We start from the raw sequence: 6,238 nt of genomic DNA, 5'->3' as shown, positions 1-6,238 counted from the left end.
TCAAAATTTTAGGAATTAGGGGCCAAAAAAAAGGGGTAAAAAACAAGCATTTTTCTAGTTTCATGACAATAACTTGTGTGTAAGTGTATGGATCTTTCTGAATTGTACTACAAGGTTCCATATCACAAAGGGAAAGCTGGAATTGATTTTGGGGGTAATTGCCCAAAATGTTTAGGAATAAGGGGCCAAAAATAAGCATTTTTCTAGTTTCCAGACAATAACTTGTGTTCAAGTGTATGGATCTCTCTGAAATTGTACTGCAAGGTACCATACCACAAAGGGAAGGCTGGGATTGATTTTGTGGGTAATTGCCTCAAAATTTTAGGAATTAGGGGCAAAAAAGGGGCAAAAAACAAGCATTTTGCTAGTTTTAGGACTATAACTTGTGTGTTAGTGTATGGATCTTTATGAAATTGTACTACAAGGTTCCATATCACAGGGGGAAAGCTGGGATTGAGTTTGGGGGTAATTGCCCTAAACGTTTAGGAATTTGGGGCCAAAAAACAAGCATTTTTCTTGTTTCCAGACAATAACTTTGTGTTCAAGTGTATGGATCTCTCTGAAATTGTACTGCAAGGTACCATACCACATAGGGAAGGCTGGGATTGATTTTGGGGGTGATGAATCATAAGGGGGTTCAAAAAATTTTGGGGGATTTTTTCTACTTTTTTTCCTTTTGTTTTCTTTAAAATTTTCCATTTTAAATTGGTTATTTCTGATTTATATATAAAAGCAAATAATAATGATACGGTTTGAATAGGTAAATTAGAAATTTTTAAGTTCTAAACCACATTCATTTTGTGAGCCTCTTGTTTTAATTGCTTCTGTAAGTAATATATTAATTTGAAATTTTGACGACAGACACATACAGATTATACTGTTAACAATATTTCAGAGTTTAATGTTGTCAAGCACACAAATCATAGAAGAATAGTTAATCACGTCATTGTTGTCCATTGAAAAATTAGTATGAACACGATGAAAAAGTACGGGAATGTTTGTTTGTTAAACTATTGACCGTGGTTATGTCTTTGAAACTGTTGACTGGCAAATAGTCTGTGAAATGAAATAGCACAAATATTTCATTCTTTTTTATATCATGGTATATAGAAAAACACATACTGATGTATAATAATAGTTATAGTGACTGTCATTAAATTATAGTTTTTACCTTTTTTAAGTTTAGGGCAAGAAATATTGAAGATAAAGAAAAATATAAACAATTACAACTGTACAGTAGAAATGATCGGCAAAACAAGATAAACAGAAGACAACAAGGCCTAAATGGTAAGACCACTTCTATATAATAAAAGTGATTGCCCTTGAATGATGACCATTATAAAAATAAGAAGATGTGGTATGGTAAATGAGTTATCTATCCACCAGAGTTCAATGAAGTGGATGCAAGCAATTAAAGACCAATGACGGCCTTCGATAATGAGAAAACCCATACCTTATAAGTCAGCCAATAAAGACCCCAACATGAAAAGATTTAAACAATCCAAATTAGTTCAAAGCCAATAACAAGTAATAAAAAAATCATGTCTGTGAGCACTCCACCTAACCATAATCTAGGACAGTGGTTCAAATAGCACAACATATGAACAAACTGTAAACTAAAAACTGTTGCAAGTGGCTCAACTCATTATCACTGCAAGGCACTAAAACGACTGATATTAAGTCGTGGACACAAAGCACTGAAATAACAGAACTCATAATCATGATTAGTAGGAATATCAAATTTAAGTTTCTCAAAATGTTCATATTAAGCATGATAAAATAAGCTTATTTCATATTGCTGTTATTTTCTCAATTTATATTTTGTGTATTTATAGGTGCAGAGACTTCTTGGTTTTCATGATCATCAACAGATCAATACAGAAGAGGAAACTTAAGGTTAATACTTTTCTACATTGTGTGCTAATTGGATTAATGTGAAATGAAATGTGTGCTTATCTGGAAAAAGAAAATAGGAAATTTCTACAAAATGGCTGTAAACAAAATGGAGTACAATCATAGATGCACAAGAACACAATTGTGTAATTGCAACAACCTACACTGAAGGATTAGGGAGAAATGTAGAAAAAATAGTATTTTTTTGTCGAAATAAACACCTGCTTTATCCATTCATGTACATAGCTCTGTCATATCAACTATATAGAGGAAGATGTTTGAAGAACAAATTGCAAAAATGTATTCTCTACCAATTGAAGGAAGATGTCTGGTGGATGGAATTATTTATGCACTGAACTGTTTTGTAGGGGATTGAATAATTGTACGCAACAGAAAAGTTAAATTAACATGAAAAGTGGTTATTTTATTTAATCCGCAAATATGAGCACAATATTAATAACATCACAAATAGTAAAATATTCATAGCGTTTTGCTTATTATTGTATTGTCTCAAACAGCTAGCCTATTGTTTTTGTATGTCATGTTACTCATCAGTGAACATTTTATTAAAGTTTTAATTATCTTTTGTATCAATTATTCAGTCTCAGGAAAAATTATATTCAGACTGTTTTTACTGTTATGAAATTTTCATAGAGGAAAATTGAATAAGAGAAATTTCCATAGAGGAAATTTGGAGAACAATGTTTTCCTTAGAGGAAATTTGTGGTCTTGAATTTTCCCTCAAGGAAAAGTGTTTGTCAAAAATTTCCTCACAGGAAATTGCTGTTGACAAAATTTCCTCACAGGAAAAAGTATTTCCTCAAAGGAAAATTTGAAGTCGCAAATTTCCTCACAGGAAAAAGTATTTCCTCAGAGGAAAATTTGAAGCCTCAAATTTCCTCAGAGGAAATAGAATTTCCTCAAAGGAAAATTTGAAGCCGCAAATTTCCTCACAGGAAATAGAATTTCCTCAAAGGAAATATTAATGCAGCAAATTCCCTAAGGGAAATCTTTTTCCCTTGAGGAAAATACAATTTCCCTTAAGGAAAAATCTTTTTCCTTCAGGGAAATTTGATTTCCCTTGAGGAAAACTACTTTTCCTCTGAGGAAATTGTTGAAAAAAGGGGCATAACTTTTTCAACAGTGGTGCTAGAGCCAAAATTTTTTAGGACAAATATCAGGGAACCAATACCAACCAAGTTATCAACTTCATTTTGACTTAACTCCAAAAATTAAGGTGACAACTTTTGCACTCAGCGGAAGTGCAAACTTGTCCCGGAGACTGTTATACGCGTATGGTCATGACCATATGCGTATACTCATGTGGTCCGACAATACGCGTATGGTCAGACCATATAAGTATATACTCGTTCGGTTATTAACGGACCGGACCATATGAGTTTTTGGACCATATAGGTATAATTTTTTTTTTTCAAATATGCATTACTAACGTTTCAATGGCACGAGGATAACAACTTATGTGAAGGGTTACTGCCAGTCACCCAACGTCAAAACCGTAGCACTACGAATATTGTCTACGCAAGTTAATGTAGTCCCAACCAAAAAGTTAGATCTAAATACCTAAAGGGAAACATTGTAATTGAGCATTTATTTGCCATTGAAGTGCAGTCTTTCTTGATTATCAAATTAAATAGAATAGCCTGTAATTTACAAGTAATATTGATTCCAGTAAAAAAAATAGATTAAAATCGACGATGTTATTACATATGCAACGTGACTCAGTTGATGCTAAACATTATAAATTCTGTCAGTCTCTATAATATGTATTTTGTGTCCTTTAATTTTAACTTAAGGTTTCATATATTTTATCTTTTGGTTATCCTCTTTGTATTACGTTGAAAATTACTGTTTATTGGAAATATATAAAATACCATTAAAAACCTTACTGGCAAAATGATAGGTGACTGCAGGTCACATTTACATATCACAAACTTTTAAAATGTTGTAGATATGTACACGTAGGGTATCGATGGATTTACAATTATTCATATAAGGGTCAAGGAGGAAATTTAACCTCCAATGTGCCATAGGGCCGATTTGGCCGATCTTGTTATGCTTCCTTTGCGTGCCAAAGATCGGCCCAGCCCAATTTTTGAATTTGGTTTAACGTCACAAAGAATGTGACGTCACAGCCAAAACTACGATAAGCGACGCTGCCAAAAATGGCTGCCCCGGGAGATCAGCCAACTTGGTTCCGTGTGTTTCCACCAGAGGCAGAGCGGGACACGCCATTTCACGGAGGTGCATTTGGACCAATCAGGATGCCAGCTAGAGATTCACCTCCTGTTCTGTATTTTTATCTGCTATTTTCACTGGATCTGATGAAAGAATTTGTGAAGCAAACAAACAGGTCCAGATTTTAAAAGATTTTATTCAAAGGTTTTTTTTTCTTTACTGAGTGGATGGAAAGAAAAAAAATACGCAGTGTTCAGGGCTTTCTAGTTTCGGAACCAACGGGAAAGTTTTTTTGGGGAAAGACAATCGATTTTTTTTTTAATTATTGAAAAGCTAAACGAAAAAAAACCCGAAAGGACCGAGTCAATGAAAAAAAAGTTTTTTACGGGAAGAACGAGTGATATTTCGATAAATTAAATAAAATAAGTTTTTTGAGGGGTTTTCACTTATATGACAACTTAGAATAATTTGTGTCCGCTAAAATTAGGATTCTTTCCGACGGGCATAAAACTTGACAAACGGGAAAGACGGCTTACATTAGGATTCTTTCCTCCGGGCATACATGTAGGCTTGATAAACTTTTTTTTCTATTTTTTTTAACTCAATTAAACATAAACTTTCAATTACAATCATTACAATTTTCAGATATGCTTCAGACCTGTATGACAGAACTAGACTCCAGAATGGTAGATTTTCAAGGAAATGTCAGTGAAGAAAAAAAGGAGAGCTAACAATTTTCGAGTACAAGGCTTTTTTAGGCGTCCTTTTCAATATGGGATTAATTAGGAAAAGCTCCATAAAAGAATATTGGAATCGAAAAAACGTGTCTCAATCTACTCCATGGTTTAGAATGACTTTTGCCCGCAATCGCTTTCAAAATGTTTTGAGATTCTTACATATTGTAGACTGTTAAAAAACTCCGGCAAGAAGTAACCAAAACTACAATCCGGCTTCAATAATAAAACCATTAATTGACTTCGTGAATCGAGAATTTCTATATTACTATAGACCGAGACGGGAGTTGTCAGTCGACGAGACGATCGTCGGAACAAACTGAAAGGGTAAAACGGCAATGTTGCAATACATTTCGAGCAAGAGATCTCGCTTCGGAATAAAATTCTGGATTCTCGCGGAAGCTGTTACGGGGTACGTTTTACAAATGCACATTTATCTCGGCAAAACTTTTGAACCCGCTCTCCCTGCAGGTACGTTACAAGGAACAAACGTGGTAATTAAATTATTACAATCTGCTGATCTGCTCAATAAATGGTATCATGTTTTTACGGACAATTTCTTCTCATCCTTAAATCTTGCAAGAGCACTCCTTGTTCAGAGGACCCACCTTACAGGCACTTTACGAAAAAATCGACCCATGCCTAACATGATTAAGAACGCTGATCCCGATCCCGGACAGGCAATTTATGCTAGACAGGGAAACATACTGTTGTGCTCCTTCCGAGACCAGGATCGGCGTAAGCAGGTAAAGCTAGTGTCTACGTTTTATAGCGCTGTCCGGGCAATGAATGCAAAACCACTTATCGTTAACGCGTACAAAGACTTCATGGGCGAAGTAGACCTTTCGGATCAAATGATGGCTTTTTATAACGATCACAGAAAACAAACCAAAGTCTGGAAAAAAATTATATTACACATGTTTCACAGGATAATGCTTAACTCTTATATCCTGTATTATCAGCACACATCCAATAACCCAATATTATCAAGATTTGAATTCGTTAAACAAGTTATCGAAGGGCTCACTGAGGAACATCTATTAAACAGACAGCAGAATCCTGGACCACAACAAAAAATACGAAAAGTAATTGAAAGGAAAGAAAAGGACTGTATTGTGTGTTCCGACAGGAAAAACGGCAGACGAAGAAGAGCAAGGACCGAGTGTTCACGTTGCGCGAAGGGACTGCACAAGTTGTGTGTTCGTAGACACGAATGTTAATTATTTAATTAGGACTTTCTTATAAATGTTTTGTAAATTATGATAAAAAATATTCTTGTAAACACATAAATAAATTAAAAGTTGTCTTATATTTTCAAACGATAAGGTGTTGCCTTTCCTTTACTTATGGAACGACCATTTAAAACTCGGAGGATGGAGGGCATGTTTTGTTTTGGAAATAAATAATTTGATTCT

General features: G+C 34.5%; 1 long non-coding RNA gene across 1 annotated transcript; it reads left to right on the top strand.

The window, feature by feature from the left end:
• The first annotated feature begins 1,184 nt into the window (after nucleotides 1-1,184).
• LOC127700086 (uncharacterized) lies at nucleotides 1,185-2,476 on the top strand. Its single transcript, XR_007981424.1, has 2 exons — nucleotides 1,185-1,287; nucleotides 1,836-2,476. It is a non-coding gene; the product is annotated as an uncharacterized LOC127700086 (long non-coding RNA).
• The last annotated feature ends 3,762 nt before the right edge of the window (nucleotides 2,477-6,238 follow it).

This window comes from Mytilus californianus, unplaced genomic scaffold (assembly GCF_021869535.1).
Source record: "Mytilus californianus isolate M0D057914Y unplaced genomic scaffold, xbMytCali1.0.p SCAF_48, whole genome shotgun sequence".
NCBI lineage: Eukaryota > Metazoa > Mollusca > Bivalvia > Mytilida > Mytilidae > Mytilus > Mytilus californianus.
Note: the sequence above shows the minus strand (reverse complement) of the source record. Positions and strands in the feature narration are given on the sequence as shown.